We start from the raw sequence: 18,388 nt of genomic DNA, 5'->3' as shown, positions 1-18,388 counted from the left end.
CTACCTCTGATAAAGCAGTACTTTCATTATTTCAAGCTATGTATCAATCTGTCTCCCTCCTTTCCTAACCCCATGTCTCTTCATTCCTTATCTGATGAAGGTCAGCTGCTTAGCTTAGCATGCAACATTTTGGATTATTTCCATTGCTGAGTCACTCTGAGGTTGGCTTATCCAGTTTGGCCTGGGATAGTTTAAAGTTCTGACATCTTACCAACTGTAGTCCAAATCTCAAACAACAGTTACTTTCTATTTAAGGCAGCATAGAAGGCAGAGGGAGCTGTAATCTTTCAATCCATTCTGAGGAGGACTCTGCCTCTATGTTTATCGGAGCCTAAAGTGAGTCTGCTGAAGCGACGCAGCAGCAGAAGCAGCAGAGTGAGTCTGCAGCCAGTTTTGTAACTTAAGGTCTGCAATTTGGTTACTAGCAGTTCCTTCCTCTGCCTCAGTGTATTCTTGCCATAGAATGGATAGATCAATACTAATTGGTAGATTAAGATTTCCTCATTACCTTCCCCCAAATGAATCTTTACTGAAGTATGGGATGTCTTTACTCTGAAGATTCAAATAATGACATGACATTTTTGCATCTGGGTGACTTTGACTAAGAGCTGTGAAAGCATCCTCATGACTACTTCCATTGAATTCACTTCATATAGGGGTTTTCTCACATCTGGTGAGGTGTTTTTCTTGGTAATTGGGGAATTTGAGTGGCTATGCATATTTTAAATTTTATCCACTTGTGAAGCCTATGTTTTTATAATTGGGTTATTTTACCTTTTCATAGATAGCTATTCATAAACAACTATAAACAAGCTAAAATACTTTTAGTCCCCAACTTATTCATTCATAAATACTTGCTGAACACCTTGTGTGTAAGAAACTGAAACATTGGAGATGTATAGAGATAAATAAAAAATAATGGCTAACTTTTTTTTTCCCAGTGCCAGATACTTGGGCCAGGTACCTAGGCTACTGAGTCCTAGGGGCTTTGTAGGCATTATTTTATTTAATGCTCATACTCATTCTGTAAGATATTATCTCCATTTTTTACAGACAAAACTGAAGTGTGGGAAAGTTAAGTAACTCGCCATGTCATGATTATGAAGGAGTTGGATACCAACATAGTAAAATATGAGTCCAAAGTTTATGATTTTGTCCAAATGCAATCACTGGTATCAAGAGATTTATAGAAGTGTAACAGATTACAGGGAATCTAGAAAACCCGAAGTAAACCAATTTAAAATTGAGCAAAATATCTGATAGACATTTCTGCAAAGAAGACCTACAAATAGCCAGTAAGTACATGAAAAGATGTTCAACATCATTAGCAAATGCAAATCAAAACCACAAAGAGATACCACTCACACCCACTAGGATGACTAAAACCAAAAGATAGATACTCAGCTCATGAGGATGTGGAGAAATTGGAATCCTCATACACTGCTGGCAGGGATGTAAAATGGTGCAGTCTCATAGTTCCTCAAAAGGTTAAAGAGATAGACTTCCCATATGACCCAGCAATTCCACTCTTAGGTGTCTGTCCAAGAGACCTGAAAAAAATATATCCACAAAAACTTGTGCACAAATGTTCATAGCAGCATGATTCATCACAGCCAAAAAGTGGAAACAACCCAAATTTCTATCAACTGATGAACTGATTTTAAAAATGTGTTTGTTTATCCATATAGTGGAATGTTATTTAGGAATAAAAATGAATGATGTACTGATATGTGTTACAACATGTGTAAATCTTGAAAACACTATGAGAACACAGGTGACTAGAAGAAACTAGTCACAAAAGACCACATGATGCAGGATTCCATTTACATGAAATGTCCAAAACAGGCAAATCTATAGAAATAAAAAAGGCTTCCCTGGTGGCTCAGACAGTGAAGAATACACCTGCATTGTAGGAGACCTGAGTTTGATCTCTGGATCAGGAAGTTCTCCTAGAGAAGGGAATGGCAACTTGCTCCAGTATTCTTGCCTGGAGAATTCCATGGTCAGAAGAGCCTGGTGGGCTACAGTCCATGGGGTCACAAAGAGTCGGAGATGACTGAATGACTAACACTTTCACTTTCATAGAAACAGAAAATAGATTAATGCTTATCAGGGGCTGGAGAGAGTTGGGTATGGGGAGTGACTGTTAATGGCTACAGAGTTTCTTTTTGGGGTGATGAAGATGTTCTAAAGTTGATTGTGATGTTGTACATATAACTCTGCGCATATACTAAAATCATTGAATTATACACCTTAACTAGATGAATTGTGTAATATGTGGATTTTATCTCAATAAAGCTGTTATAAACCCAGAGCAATTAAAATATTGAGTAGCATTTACTAACTGTTGTATGGCGGCATAAACAAATACTATGAAAATTCAGAGGAAAGAGACAATCTCAGGCTTCTGCAGTTAGGAAAGCCTTCATTGGGTGGTGGGGTTTTGGTAGAGATGGGATGAGGCATAAGAAATCGGAGAGGAAAAGAATGAGGAAGATATTTCCTGAGAAAGAATGGCAAAAACGAGAAGGAAAGCTTGTGTCTGGGAAATGGTGAAGGGTCTGATTTGGCTGATATGCTTTGTCCTGATGGTTGTGATAGCCCAGTATTGGTGCACTTTGGAGAATAATGGGAGAAAATATTTTAAATTGTAACATTGCCCCCCAAATATAAGGTGTACTGTTATTGTATCATACAAAGGAGGGGTAATGCTTTTGTCTTTAAGGACCAACTTAAAGATAAGTTGGCCTAGATCATGAAGGGAGAGGTATGGATATCAGGTGAGGAGAGCGTCTCTGATTCGTTTCTTACTGGAAGCTCAAAAATCTCATTTCCTTATTAGCTCAAGTAGACATATGTGAAAAACTCCTAGGTTTGAGGGAGCCTGTGGGAGTGTGGCACCTATAGAAAGAGCTTTGTCTATGAGGACAAAATATTCTTCCTCATTTCTCAAGACTGTGGTAGTAACATCAGGATGTTTCTCCTCTGCCTCAGAGTGGAAGTCACATCTAGATCAAGTCTCAAGTCCTGTAGCAGGAATTAGAGAGAAGTGACATGAACTAATCACAATTATTTCATTCTATTATGTTCCATTCCACAGTTATTTTATTGAGCAACTGTGTAAAAGGTCTATGGTAGATGTCGTAGGAGCTTTTAAAAAAAGACATTCCTCTACAGTTCATGTTTGTCATTTTAAGTTTACTTTGAAACTTCATAGGTGTTTCCTTCACTCAACCACTAAAGATGATTAGAGAAACTGAGAGGTTCTGGAGATGCAAGGGGAGGAACTAACTGCTTCATTCACAGTCAGAAAGGCTCAGGGATCAGAAGTAAAGATGCCTCTGGCACTGATCCCCAGCAGGAGGCCTGCTGTTTCTGTCTTTATCTTATTTGCCAAGAGTACCTTCAAACCCTTGTCTGTAATTCACCTGCATAATGTGCTGAGTATAAGGACTAGGGCAACCCAGTTCAGACTCAGTAATCCATTTGCTTTGGTGGTGGGAGAGGGAAAGGCACCCTAATAAAGAGCAGGCCACCACTGAACTTGAATTTAAAGGTTAATCAGAAAGACTTTAAACAGGAGACACAAGCTGTACTCATTCCTAGGAGGAAGGGAATGGAGAATAAATTTCATTTGCTCTCTTTCCTGTACTCTCACTCTCTGTACCACATTATGTGTATAAATTCTGTCTGTCCTTTTTGTTAGTTTTTCAGCTATATTTATTATAATGTAAATATAAAAGGTCATTACAGAAAATTCAGAGATGTGTAATAAAAAGCAACTAAAATCACACATAATCTTACCATCCAGAAGTAACCACCACTGACTTTTTAATGTATTTCCTTCCTTTTCTATATGCACACATTTTTTTCCCTCACAAAATTGAAATAATACATGTGTATAAACATATGTTAAGTTTTATATTTTGATTTTTTTTCACTAAAAATTGTATAGTGAGCATTTTCCATGTTATTTAGTTATTTTTCAAAAATGTGATTTTTAAAAATTGGGTGCAGAATGATTCTCCAGTATTGGACATGATGGTGTTCTACTAGTTCCACTCTTCAGCCATAATGCCTCGCAAGCACTTTTTTTTTTAAGTCAACAAATTTAGCCATGAGAAATATTACATCTCACAGAGCTCTTTGCTGAGCTTTTGCTGCAACAGCTTGATAATAATAGTATCACCAAGCCCTCTCCCTGAGGACTGCCACACAACCATTCCTCTGAAGACATGCTAACTCCATCTCACTTGCTTCTCACCTAGCTGATCAGAGGGACCAGCTGTGATACAGGTAAGCTCTTTCAATAAACAGACTCTTTGGAACAATTGTCGGCCTTGATTGTGAGCTGGAGAGCCAAATGATGGATAACATGCCTGAATTATTTAGGTATCTACTTCAACTGTATGTGGTCCCTTTACACGTATGCCTGTACATCAAGCTAGTTCATAATCTTCTCATAGGTTTTCTGTAAATGAGAGGTGAAAAGGGTACAAGTCCTATAGGCAATACCGGGGTACACTGCTGGAACTTCTGCTTTGACACAGTTGATGCTTATCTTCAGTAGTGTATGAATTTCTTTTCTATGTTTTTTCTACTTTTTCCCATTATAGAATGAAAATTTGTAAGAATATTACACCAAATTAAATTTAATTTAATTAAGGCAATAAATACATATTGGGTCTCTATGACATGTGGAACACAATGATGGGAATATGGAAGAGAGGACCTAGGCAGGCCCTTAGGAGGCTTACAGTCTAGTAGGGATGATAAGATATGCACACACATAACTATAAAAAAGAGTAGACCAGATTGTAGGAATTTTAATGATGAAGAAATGATCATAAAACAGTGTCATGAGGAAATTTAAACTGCACACTACATTGTATACAAATTTAGTTCTCTTAAAAAGTCTCAAAATGTTAGTATTGGTTGTCTGGGTGATGGACTTAGAAACTGTTGTAATATTCTTCTTTATTCTTTTCCATTTTTCTAACATTTTAAAGCAATTAAAATGTGTTACTATTAGAATCATTAAAATATCCTCTATTAAATGTGTGAGAGCACTATATAGAAGTACAAATTATGTTGGAAGTATGAAAGAACGATTATGTCTGACTAGGGTGGGGAAATCAGGAAAGTTTTAGGATTTATATCTTTAATAATGATGAAAAACTTTTAATCTTGGAAATAGATAATGAAATTTCATTGAATTGAAAAGGCATTTTATATTCCTACAGCTTTTTATCTCTATGACATTTGACTACAGTCTCTATTAACTATCTGTAGCTCTAGTAACTGCTATCTGACATATTATCTTTTATTACTTTAGATATATCTTAAAGTTTTTTGCTACATACACCATGGGGAGATGTTTCTTAAATCAGTAGTTGTCACTAGTCATATTCCTAAGCAGAGTATATATTTTTAGCAAAGACTCTTTCCGCTTGTCCCACTGACCCCAGAAAAACTTTATTTAGACATTCACTGGGAAGGGCTGTTTCTTTATCCTCTTGTTCTTCTGAAGACTTCTGTATCTTTAATATTCAATGCACAGAGCACATATTCTCCAGGGTCCAATAGGCTTCTAACAAAAAGACTCCGCAAACCATCTGCTTCATCAGTCATGAGCTTCTGTTCTTTTGGTGGACACCCTAGGTGATGAGACTTCCCAAGGTTTTCAGTGAAAGTGCAGGGATTATCAGGACAGAACTTAGGTGACATGACAGGCTTCAACTAACCTGAAAGATGAGCATCTTGGTTGTGTAACCCTGATGGATTATTTACCCTCTCTATGGCTTAGTTTCCTCACTTATAAATGGAGATAATAAAGAAGAGAAAAAAATGGAGATAATAGCAATCATTTCATAGGTGTATTTTGAAAATTAAATTTGGCATTTGTTAATATTTGATATATAGTTGCCCTTATTATGATGTATCATAGAGCTGGGGGGTTGTGGAGTTTTATTTTTCTCCTGAATAGATTATAGGAAGTGGTGGAATTTTGAATGACAAGTGAGTTGTGGAGGGCAGATGAGGGTGGTGGTGATAGGGGATGTGCCAGGCAAGGACGGTTGGAATAGCACCATGACTTAGGGATACTACTGGTGGAACTTCAGGTGTAGGGGAATAGTGAGAGATGAGACCAGAGAGGGAGACTGGATCCAGGCCTTTACTTGCTGTAGGTGTACATTTATGTCAGAGCTTATTAAAGAGGCTGAGGATTCCCCGAGCCCTTTCTAGCCCCGCTCCAAAGAGGTCCCAGGCTTGTTCATACCATTCCCAGTAAAGTGCAGCCCTGGCTGGGCAGATGTGTTTAGTACTGTTCTCATTATTTTTCTGTTTGGGAAGCATCAATCCATAACTTTTCAGATGCACCTGGATATCTACTAGTTATACCTCCCCTGCTGCTGACTTCCCCCAAGCAACATCCAGAAAGACCAGTGACAATTGCTTGGGAAGCTGTCACTGACCTGTCAAACATCATCTTAGGGCTAACTCTGATCCAGAATAATTCAAATGTAACTCGCTTACAGAGACAGACTTGCATATTGCAGAAATAGAGTTCCAGGTTCATATAGCAAATCAAACAAACTGTCTACCATCAGCCTGGGTGAACTTGACTCAGTGGACAATCTCACACAGAATGCTGAAGTGCTGGAAGCCTCTGTCAGCTAAGAGTGCATTTGGTGGGCATGGAGCTTGACAGTGGTGTCTGCAGGGGGCTTTCTTGGACCCAGTGGGGTGGCGGCTGGGTTGTGCTGGTTCACATTCTCAGCTGAAGCAAATTTTCTGCTTTTCTTTCTGTTCCTTACAGAATGTCTTTCTTTTTGGTGACTTTCAACATACTTCTACTTATTCATAATGTAGGTGAGTCACTTTTCAAAAAATCTTTATGGATATTTCTGAAACAGCTTTGGGATAGTGAGGGAAATACTGATTTGGAGGTTAAAAAAAACAAACAAATGACTTAATCTCTCTGAACCTCAGTTTTCTCATTTTTTTAAGATGGTATTAACAATGCCCTATTTGTTTAACAGGAAATGGTGAAGGACAGATGGGAAAATCTAACAAACCCAAATAGTAAAGCATTATTGTTTATTCTGTTTTCATGTTTTTAAATGAGAAAAGCCTCCCCGCCTGCACCGCCAACTTGAATTGTTCATTCGAGGCCATATCTGGATAACTACACTTATTTACATCTATAATTCGAACTCCCTCAATTAAAAAAAAATCTGGACAGTCCTCCCCAACTTCAAGTGCTTGATAAATGTCGATTTAGAGTATAGCATCACAGAATATTTGAGATCAGGTCTGTCCTAAAAATTCTGGATAGGCAGTCAACACAGAGTTTGTATAAGTTTTTATATTCAGTTCTTCAAAAATGTTGAGATAAATAGTATATAGATGTTGAAAAAGTTAATGTAATTCAGCTAACCAAAAATATATGTGCAAAAATTTCTTTAAAAAATCACATGTATCCAAAACCTGCAATATAATTACTTGAAAAGTGATCAAACACATTTATAGGTTTCAGGTACATTCAGTCTCTCAGGGACCTTCAGCAGCTCTGCCAGTCTCTTAAAGCTGGCAGCAGTGGAAGGCATCCTTAGGAGATGCAGCCAGGGATCGAATCAGGAGTTAGTGCAAGGCCAGTCCACCCAGATTACATTTACTGGTTCTTTTCTTTTGATGCTTGGCTACTGTGTCTGTGTGTGTATGTGTGTGTGTGTTTGTGTAGAAGGGAGCAGTAAGGCAAAGTGAGATGGTAATCCATTCATAGTTAGGAACAACCCAACCAAATAAATTAAAGGAAAGGGTATATATGTAAGTGAAAAAGAGAAAGCTAATAATGTATTTTATAGCAACAGTGACAGTCTAATACGAGGTGCTTTAGATATGGTGTCTTTCTGCTGAGCTTTTGAGTCAGTTTCTTGGACCTTGGGAAGCTAAAGATACAAAGGCCTAGAAATAAAACAGATTGAAATAGACAAAAGAGTTACTCAGATTCAAGTAGGACCATCTGCAGACACATCAGTCAGAGCTTGGCTTTTATATTCCCAATTACATCATCGACAGTTCCTGTTTCATGATTCTTTGACTGCAGCCTTTGGATTCCTGAGTCTGAGACCTTTTCCCTTGGGGCTAGAAAGTGTACAGCTGTAGCAAGACCTCCTGGATATAACCTGAGAAGCTAGAATTAAGGACCTTTCATGAGTGAGCTGCACATTTTATGAGAGAGACTGGGAAGAGCGGAAGCTTACTAAAGTATCCATCTGTCTGGTCCACTCCTTCTGTCCCTCTGGAGAATGACTGAACTTTGTCATATAAAAACAGTCCCTAAGATCCCAAGGCATTTCATGACAATGCTGGGACAGATGTTCCTACCCTAATTATATGTAAGAAAACTATAGCATAAGAGAGATTGACTTGCCTAATTACAAATGACTAGTAAAGAAAACTTAGAACTAAGTTTTAGTTTAGCAACTTAGTTCTTAAACTTAGAACTTGGATTTACAAATCTAAGAAGAGTTTTTACACCTGTAATTCACTGCTTCTTGATGATAACCATGTCAGACAAATAACAATCTGAGCAGGAACGCATTTCTTTTTCTTATATGCAAATCCATCCTTCTAAAGGGCAGACAAGTTATTTCTCCCTGACTCCTTTTTTCCATTGTCATCTGTCTTTGTTTATATTCATTTGATCATTTATTTCATCAGTTATTTTTTTATTCATTAAACTTAGAACGAGTGCCTACGGTCGGGAAGCAATAGTTAGACCTGGACATGGAACAACAGACTGGTTCCAAATAGGGAAAGGAGTATGTCAAGGCTGTATATTGTCACCCTGCTTATTTAACTTATATGCAGAGTACATCATGAGAAATGCTGGACTGGATGAAGCACAAGCTGGAATCAAGATTACAGGGAGAAATATCAATAACCTCAGATATGCAGATAACAACACCCTTATGGCAGAAAGAGAAGAAGAACCAAAGAGCCTGTTGATGAAAGTGAAAGAGGAGAGTGAAAAAGTTGGCTTAAAGCTCAGCATTCAGAAAACTAAGATCATGGCATCCGGTCCCATCACTTCATGGCAAATAGGTGAGGAAACAGTGGAAACAGTGGCTGACTTTATTTTTTTGGGCTCCAAAGTCACTGCAGATGGTGACTGCAGCCATGAAATTAAGAGACGCCTACTCCTTGGAAGGAAAGTTATGACCAACCTAGACAGCATGTTAAAAAGCAGAGACATTACTTTGCCGACAAAGGTCCATCTAGTCAAGGCTATGGTTTTTCCAGTAGTCATGTATGGATGTGAGAGTGGGGCTATCAAGAAAGCTGAGTGCCGAAAAATTGATGCTTTTGAACTGTAGTATTGGAGGAGTCTTGACAGTCCCTTGGCCTGCAAGGAGATCCAACCAGTCCATCCTAAAGCAGATCAGTCCTGAATATTCATTGGAAGGACTGATGTTGAAGCTGAAACTCCAATATTTTGGCCACCTGATGCGAAGAGCTGACTCATTTGAAAAGACCCTGATGTTGGGAAAGATTGAGAGCAGGAGGAGAAGGGGACAATAGAGGATGAGATGGTGAGATGGCATCACTGACTCAATGGACATGAGTTAGGGTAAACTCCGGGAGTTGGTGATGGACAGGGAGGCCTGGCGTGCTGCAGTTCATGGGGTCGCCAACAGTCGGACACAACTGAGCGACTGAACTGAGCTGATGTTCTCACTTTTTCTCTTCTATTCAAATAATTATACGTATTTCTTATTCCCATGATGAGAGTTAGGTATTTAGAATGTCAGTTCATCTTATCTAAAAATATTGCTCTGAACTACAGGTATTACATCCGTACCTGGATACATCATTCATTCATTCAAATAAGCAAACAAAACATAACAAAAACATTGGTCCTATCCCAAACTCACCAAACAAACTGTAGCACTGAAAAGCCAAAATGTTTCATAACACCTACATGAAAACTCTGAGATATGATGTGTGGTTTGGGAAGAATAGCCCTGTGTTGGGAGTCGGGAGGCATATGTGGTAATTGCACGATTCTGGACATTTAGATTTTCCAGGCTTCATTTTCTCACTCTTCACACTATTAAAATGTAAGATGGAACTGAACCAGTGGATCTCTATAGTGCCCTAAGGATCCTCACTCTTTGCAGGATTACATGGAGAGTGGTCTCACGAAGGTGGAGAGAGGCATGGCAGAATTCCTTAGGGTAAGAGTTGGAAGAGACGGGAAAGTGGTGCTGATAATCATTTGCTATCTTCTGTGATTCTCAGCAGGGTATCTGAGGGCAGCTGAGTCTGAAATGAATCCCCTCAAGTAGGGTAAGTTTCCAAAAATAAAGACAGCAGTGGTAGATGAGACCTGGAGGGCAGGAGCAGGTGTGCATCCTGATATCCTCTCACTGTGCCTGGATCAAAATTTCAACTATAGTGAACCTCAAGATGTGTTGCCTATATAAAGGTTAATGTAAAAACTCAGGGCAAGATTTCTGCCAGCCTGATCCTTTTGTGGCTGAAATTAAAAAAGGAACTAATTGTTCTGTTATTTTTCCAACCAGACTCTGAAATGCCCCAGGTGCAGTTTGTTAAGACTGATGATGAGGACATGGCCACATGTGTCTCCAAGGGCTGGTACCTCATGCCCAGTGTCACCTGGCAGAGAGGGACCTAAGCAACCGCAGTACAGTGGAGGTCCAGGAGGAGCAGATGAATAGCTTCTACAGGGTGTTCTGTGTCCTGAAATACCCCATCAAGTTAAATGAGAAATATGTCTGCACACAACAGAGACAGATGTGAACAACCAGCCCTTCAGAATCATCCGCAAGTACCCAAGTGAGTGAGTTCAAGCAGGATGTATTTCACCACAAAGAGGCCATCATTCAGTAATATCCACCAAATGCCAAATGTATCAGTCACTTCTGGGCACTTTGGAGATTTAAAGAAACTCAGGGACAGAAGCCTATAGCTTTGGGCAAGGGAGGGTGATGAGGTGGAATCTCTCTGGGTTTGAAAAAAGGCCACACTTCAGGGACTGACAGCTTTCATCCAGATCAGTGTGGCTGTTACTATCGGTGAGGCTTCTCTCCCTCTGGTAAGGATGTCGGCTTTATGATGTGACAGTCTGAGTAAGCATGCTGCTGCTGCTGCTGCTGCTAAGTCACTTCAGTCGTGTCTGACTCTGTGTGACCCCCATAGACAGAAGCCCACCAGGCTCCTCCATCCCTGGGATTCTCCAGGCAAGAACACTGGAGTGGGTTGCCATTTCCTTCTCCAATGCATGAAAGTGAAAATTGAAAGGGAAGTCGCTTAGTCATGTCCAACTCTTTGCAACCCCAAGGACTGCAGCCCACCAGGCTCCTCCGTCCATGGGATTTTCCAGGCAAGAATACTGGAGTGGGTTGCCATTGCCTTCTCTGCTGAGTAGGCATAGCTGCCATTTATCAGCCTCTCACCCCGTGCCTGGCACTCTACTTATATCATTTTAAGTCATTGCCCTGAACCTGCAAGGTTAGTGCTGTCCCCCTCCTGTGTGAAGGAACCAAGATGGCAAATAGTTTGACCAAGGACATAGCTAATAAGCATATGAGTTAGAATTCAAATCCATTCTTTCTGAATCCAAAATTCATGTACTTTATTTTCATATGTGCTTAGTCTCTCAGTCATGTCCAACTCTTTGTGACCCATGGACTGTAGCCTTCCAGGCTCCTCTGTCCATGGGGATTCTCCAGGCTAGAATACTGGAGTGGGTTGCCATGCCCTCCTCCAGGAGATCTTCCCCACCCAGGGATCAAACCCAGGTCTCTTGCATTGAAGGCAGATTCTTTACAATCTGAGCCACCAGGGAAGCCCAAGAATACTGGGGTGGGTAGCCTATCCCTTCTGCAGAGGATCTTCCTGACCCAGGAATCAAACCAGTGTCTCCTGCATTGCAGGTGGATTCTTTACCAGCTGAACTCCCAGGGAACCCCTTATTTTCTTTTCTTTTTTTTCCCTTATTTTCTTATACCACCTAGCATTTGTGTATCTAAGATTATAGACTCCGTGAACAGATTTAAAGCATCTAAGAAGGGGAACCCATGTGCGATAAGTAATAGGCTAGAAATGAAGTTGCTGCTCCACTCGTGAATCCTGGAAAGTCTTAACATTGCTATCTAACTGTGCTCTGCTGAACCCTGCAGCTCCTTGAGGGAAAATTTGATGGATAATTTTTTGTGTGTCAGTTCTATTTCTTCTAAACTGTGTCTGAACTCTTTAAGGAAGGGTTCAAAGTCTTTATAAAGCATATAAGAAAAGGAACATAGGGTGGACCCAGGTACCTTTCCATACCTCTGTTGTTGTTCAGTTGCTAAGTGGTGTTTGACTGTCTGCAACCCCATGGAATGCAGCATGCCAGGCTTCCCTGTCCTTCACTATCTCCCAGAGTTTGCTCAAACTCATGTCCATGGAGTCGGTGGTGCTATCTAACCATCTCATCCTCTGCTACCCACACCCTCTTCTCCTTTTGCCTTCAATCTTTCCCAGCATCAGGGTCTTTTCCAATGAGTTGGCTCTTCGCATCAGGTGGCCAAAGTATCATACCTCTGAGGTAGATGCTAATGTTACCCCATTTGGCAGAGGAGGAAACTGAGGCTGAGAGAAGATAAATTACTGAGAGCTACACAACTGAAAGTGATAAAGCCTAGGATTTGAATCCAGACTTAACTATTTCAAGGCTTGAGTACTTTCCACTCTACCATGGTTGACTCATGGGCATTAAGTTCCTTGTGTTGTAATATCCAGAGCCTCAGGCAGAGTGACTGATCTGTGCTACCATTCGTGGCCCCATGGGCCTCTCCTTCCAGGAGGAAAATGATGGTGATGAAGACACTTGCACATGAGCTAATTCCTTCTATTTTCCTTGGGGGATTAGATCTGGCAGGGACTTTTGCCATTCTCTTCTAGTAACCACAGCATGTGAGAGAGAGGAAACAGTAGTCCAAAGAGTTGGGGTATTTGTCCAAGTGTGCACAGCCTCTATATAGGAAGTAATACATAGGCAGAAGAGTCCTCAGAGCTTTCTGAAGGATTGCTTCCTGGGTTATAATTCTCAGTTTGGCTTGAATAAAATTTTCCATTTCTTTTTTAAATTGAAGTATAGTTATCTACAATGCCATCTCTTTTTCTGGATTTTTTTCATTGACACTCTCATTGAATTGTCTTGACATCCTTGTCAAAGATGAATTGATGATAAATCAGGGCTTATTTCTGGATTCTCAATTTTGTTTTATTGTATAAACTCCGGGAGTTGGTGATGGACAGGGAGGCCTGGCGTGCTGCAGTCCATGGGGTCGCAAACAGTTGGACACGACTGAGCGACTGAACTGAACTGAACTGATGTATCTATTCACATGCCAGTTCCACACTGTCTTGATAACTGTAGATTCTTAGTAAGTTTTGACACAGTGAAGTGTGAGTCCGCCAAGTTTGTTCTTTTATGAGATTGTTTTGACTGTTCTTATTTTGACATTTCTGTATGAATTTTCAGATCAGTTTGTCAGTTTCTGCAAAAATGGCACCTGGGATTTTGATAGAGAATGTGTTGAGTCTATAGATCAGCTTTGGGAGTACTGCCATCTTAACAATATTGTCGTCCAGTCTCTGAACATGGATGTCTTTCCATTTATTTGCTTTTTCTTTAATTTCTTTCAGTGATGTAGTTTTCAATGTATCAACCTTGTACTTTTGTTCAATTTATTCCTAAATATTCTATACCTTTTCATGCCTTGTAAATGCAATTTTCTTAATTTTATTTTTGGAATGTTCTTTGCTAGCAAAAGAAATACAACTGAGTCTTCTATATTGATTTTGTACCTTGCAACCTCGCTGAATCTGTTCATTAGTTATAATAGTGTTCTTTTTGTGGATTCCTTAGTATTTTCTATTTATAAGATCATATGATCTATGAATAGATATATCTTTATTTTTCCTTTCCAATCTTGATTACTTATATTTTATTTTCTTGCCTAACTGTCCTAGAACCCCCAGTACATTGCTGACTAGTAGAAGTGATAGCAAACATTCTTGTTTTGTTCCTAATTATAAGGACAAAATTTTCCATCTTTCATTATTAAATATAGTTTTAGCTGGAGTTTATTATACATGGACTTTATCAGGTTGAGGATGTTGTCTTCTGTTGCTAATTTGCTGAATGCTTTTCAACAGAATGAATTTAGGATTTGTCAAATGTTTTTTGTGCATCTCTTGAGATCCTGTGGTCTTTGTCCTTCATTCTATTAATATGATATATTATACTGATTGATTTCTTATATATTGAACTGATCTTATATTCCTACACTTAGTCATGGTACATAATCATTTTTGTGCTTCCTGGGTATCTCAGCTGGTAGAGAATCCACCTGCAATGCAGGAGACCCTGGTTCAATTCCTGGGTCAGGAAGATCCCCTGGAGAAGGGATAGGCTACCCACTCCAGTATTCTTGGGCTTTCCTGGTGGCTTGCACAGGAAAGAATCCTCCTGCAATGTGGAAGACCTGGGTTCGATCGTGGGTTGGGAAGATCCCCTGAAGGAGGGCATGGCAACCCACTCCAGTATTCTAGCCTGGAGAATCCCCATGGACAGAGGTGCCTGGTGGGCTACAGTCCATGGGGTCGCAAAAAGTTGGACATGACTGAGCAACTAAGCACAGGGCACACACATGATCCTTTTTATACACTATTTATAGGTATCTTGTGAGGATTTTTGCATATTCTTTTTCTTTGTTTTTGACCATGTGGCACATGGCATGTGTGACTTTAGTTGCCCGACCAGGGATCTAACCCGTGCCTCCTATAGTGGAAACCAGGAGTCTTAACCATTGGACTGCCAGGGAAGTCCCTGCATCTATATTCTTTAGAGATATTAGCCTGTAGTTTACTCTTCTCAACTGAATATGTTCCCTTATCGTCTATTTTTTTGTGTGTGAAGATTTGTGAAGATTGGTATTAATTTTTCTTCAGTTCTTCAACTTTTAGTTTTATTTCTCTATTATTTTTCTATTCTGTAATTTCTCCTTCCATAAGGAGATAAATACTTTGACTTCAGTATTGTTTCCCTTGTGCTTATTTTGGGTTTAGTCTGATTTTCTCTAAAAACTAAAGTTAGAAGTTTAGATTATTGATTTGAGATCTTTCTTCCTTTTTATAAGTATTTTATAAGTATTTACAGCAGTAAATTTCCCTCTGAGCACTGGTTTATCTGCATCCTGTAAGTTTTGGTATTTTATGTTTAATTTTAATTCATGTCAAAGTATTTTATAATTTCCTTTAAGATTTCTTTTCTGGCCAATTGGGTTATTTAGGATTGTGTTGTTTAATTTCTATATATTTTTTTATTCTCTAAGTTTTATTCTGCTATTCTATTCTAATTCTATCCATTTAAATAAGCTTTGAAAATGTAAAGTGTGAATTCTCCAACTTTATTCTTCTTTTTGGCTATCCTGTTTCTCTTGAGTTTCCATATAAATTTTATGATCAGTGTCTCAACTTCTGACCAAAACAGAAGCTGACTTTTTGATAGGGATAGTGTTGATAGGTGCTATCATGTTGATAGGTTGATAGGCAATAGATAACATTGCCATTTTAATGATACTAAGTCTTTTGACCCATGAATATGTGATATCTTTCCATTTATTTAAAGGCATACTTTAAAAATATATATAAAATAAAATGCAGAAGCCCTGAGGTTAAGTGAATTTGGAGGGGAAAAAGATTGGTGCATGGCACACTAAAGAAGTGAAATCAACTTTAATATTAATTTTGTTACTGTTGTATTGTTGAAGGGTGTAATGACTCATCCACCCTACCTCAAAAAAGATAAAGAGGAGAAAAATGAGGAAGAAAGAGAAAGGAAAGGAAGAAAGACAAAAGAGAGACAGAGGAATGGAGGGAGGGGTAGAATGCAACATGTGTTGGCAAGTTAGACAATAAAGACAGACAAAAGAGAGACAGAGGAATGGAGGGAGGGAGAGAATGCAACATGTGTTGGCAAGTTAGACAATAAAGACGGAAAAGGTTTATCTCATTTAGCGCCTAGCAGGTCTTTTGTGCTTAGTGGAGCAATTGTCCAGCAACCAGAGCAGAAAAGATTGAGGATTGATAACGATAGTAATTTTCTCATGGCATTACTGTAATAATGAAAAGATTTCGTGAAGCTAAAAGTTCCTAGCATAGTTTCTGGAACAATGTACACCTAACACTTCTTATTATTTTTATTATATCAACATATTAAAAGGGCTTGTCTTTAAGAGGGTAAGATTATAGATTGTGCCCTTTATGCATTGCTTCTGAGCCATAAAATCACTGACTAATAATGGGCAAAATTTAAAATAAAAATCATGCTCTAAATAAGCTAACCAGGCATAATTGTCTCAGTATAAAAAGACAAAAACAAGAAAAGGAAACTCCAAAAAAAGCAAAAAAACAAAAGCAGATGCTTATTTTACTTTTTATATGTACAGATTATGAAACAATCAGACAATATTGCAAGAAGAAAGAATAATCTTTTTTCCTCCCTATGAGTTTATTATAATAAACATATTTTTCTAGCTAAAGAAAAAATAAAATGTAGAGGAACCATACAGGCTTTAGAGAAAAGGATCAGGTTCATACAGTAACAGTTCAAATAGTTAGAACCCAATCTTAAGAAGAAAAGATTAGAAGATTATGTCATTTTGGCCTTAAATATTTAAAGGACCTTTATAAAATCGCTGATTTGCTGTTCATGAGATTCTCTTAGGTTAATGATAGAACCTAAGGAGGAAATAATAAAATGGAAGTCATAAGTTAAGACATGAAGATTTCAAAATATCATTTAAAAATTTGTCAGAACTGGACTAGGCAACTGAAGAAATGTTACTGTATAGCCAGGTGCGTTTGTGTATGTGTGTCCGTGTTGTATAGCTATAAAAAAATAATAGTAAATACATAGAGTCCTTACTCGTCTTCAGTTCTGTTCTAAGGCTTTTCAGGTTTTTTTTATTCTACATTTTAATTAGTTATTTATCCTCATTGGAATCCTATTAGGTAAGAAGTATTATTATCCACATATAAGTAGGTTTGCTAGATTTAGTAAATAAAAATAGAGGATGCTCAGTTAAATTTAAATTTGTGATAATAATTATTGCCACATACCTATGCCAAAAAGAGATGAACTACTTACCTGAAATTTGAATTTAAATGGGTGTCCTATATTTTATCTGGCAACCCTACGTTTAATAGATGGGGAAGCTGAAACTCAGAGATGATAGGGAGGGAGCATGCAAACTTCACTGGAAGAAGAGAAAGAAAAAAACTACAGAACTGTCATTCTTGCACATTCTCTGTGCTTCTCTGTAGAAGATAGGGGACTGGAACCATGGTTTTTGGAGAGCCCATCCTCACTATGAGGTCACAATCCTCACCATTGTTCTTTCTTTGGGAAGCCAATTGGAGTCATTCATCTATTAATTCAAATATCAGTAGAATGCTTAGTCAGGTTCAGACACTGGCACTGCACCAGAAACCTCAACAAGATAGATGCAGCTCCTGCCCTTATTCAGTGTACAGGTTAATGGAGAAGACACAGGTTAAATGAGTGAACAGCGCAGAGTGAGGGCAGTTGTTTATGGAGGGAGCTGGGTGCAGCAGGGGCGTGCAGGCCTTCTCACCTGGCTTAGGAGGCTAGTGTCGGCTAGAGTAGTGGTTCTCCAAGCAGCGTCCCAAACCAGCAACACTGGCACCACCTGGGAGCTTGCTGGAAATGCAGTTATTTAAGCCCCATTCATGACCTCATGATCAAAAACTCTGGGGTAGGTCTAATAATTTGTGTTTTAATAAGGCCTCCAGGTGATTTAAACTCACAGATGTAGAAACTGGCTGCTAGGGGAGGTGAGATGCTCAGAATATCCTCCACTTTGAGGATGGGGTGCCATCCCCTCAAAGCCAGGTAAGGAGAGCAAGGCTCCTGGCTCCTTGCTCATTCCAGGAAAACAAGACTAACTAGACAGACACAGTGAATTAAATATCCTATTTTGAGTTTTTCTTTCCTTTAAAGGAAAGAAAAGAAGCAGTTGCTTATTCCCCATACTATTAAGCCTTGCCCACTCATTTAGGAGTAGAGGCCTTTGACCCATAATGGCCACAGACTCTCTTCTGAGACACTAGGATAAGTTATGAATGAGCTGACTTTCAAGGAGTCCTTGTTTCACGTCTCCCTAAATTTCAACACTTAAAAAATTCCTGGAAATGCCTAAAAGGCCCCAAGAGTTTACTTTTCTTCATCTCCTTTCAGGAACTTGTTTGCATACAGCCCTTTGAGATCAGGCATCTGCCTGTTTTT

Source organism: Cervus elaphus, chromosome 19, assembly GCF_910594005.1.
Source record: "Cervus elaphus chromosome 19, mCerEla1.1, whole genome shotgun sequence".
In the NCBI taxonomy this organism is placed as follows: Eukaryota; Metazoa; Chordata; class Mammalia; order Artiodactyla; family Cervidae; genus Cervus; species Cervus elaphus.
This window is presented reverse-complemented; position numbering follows the sequence as displayed.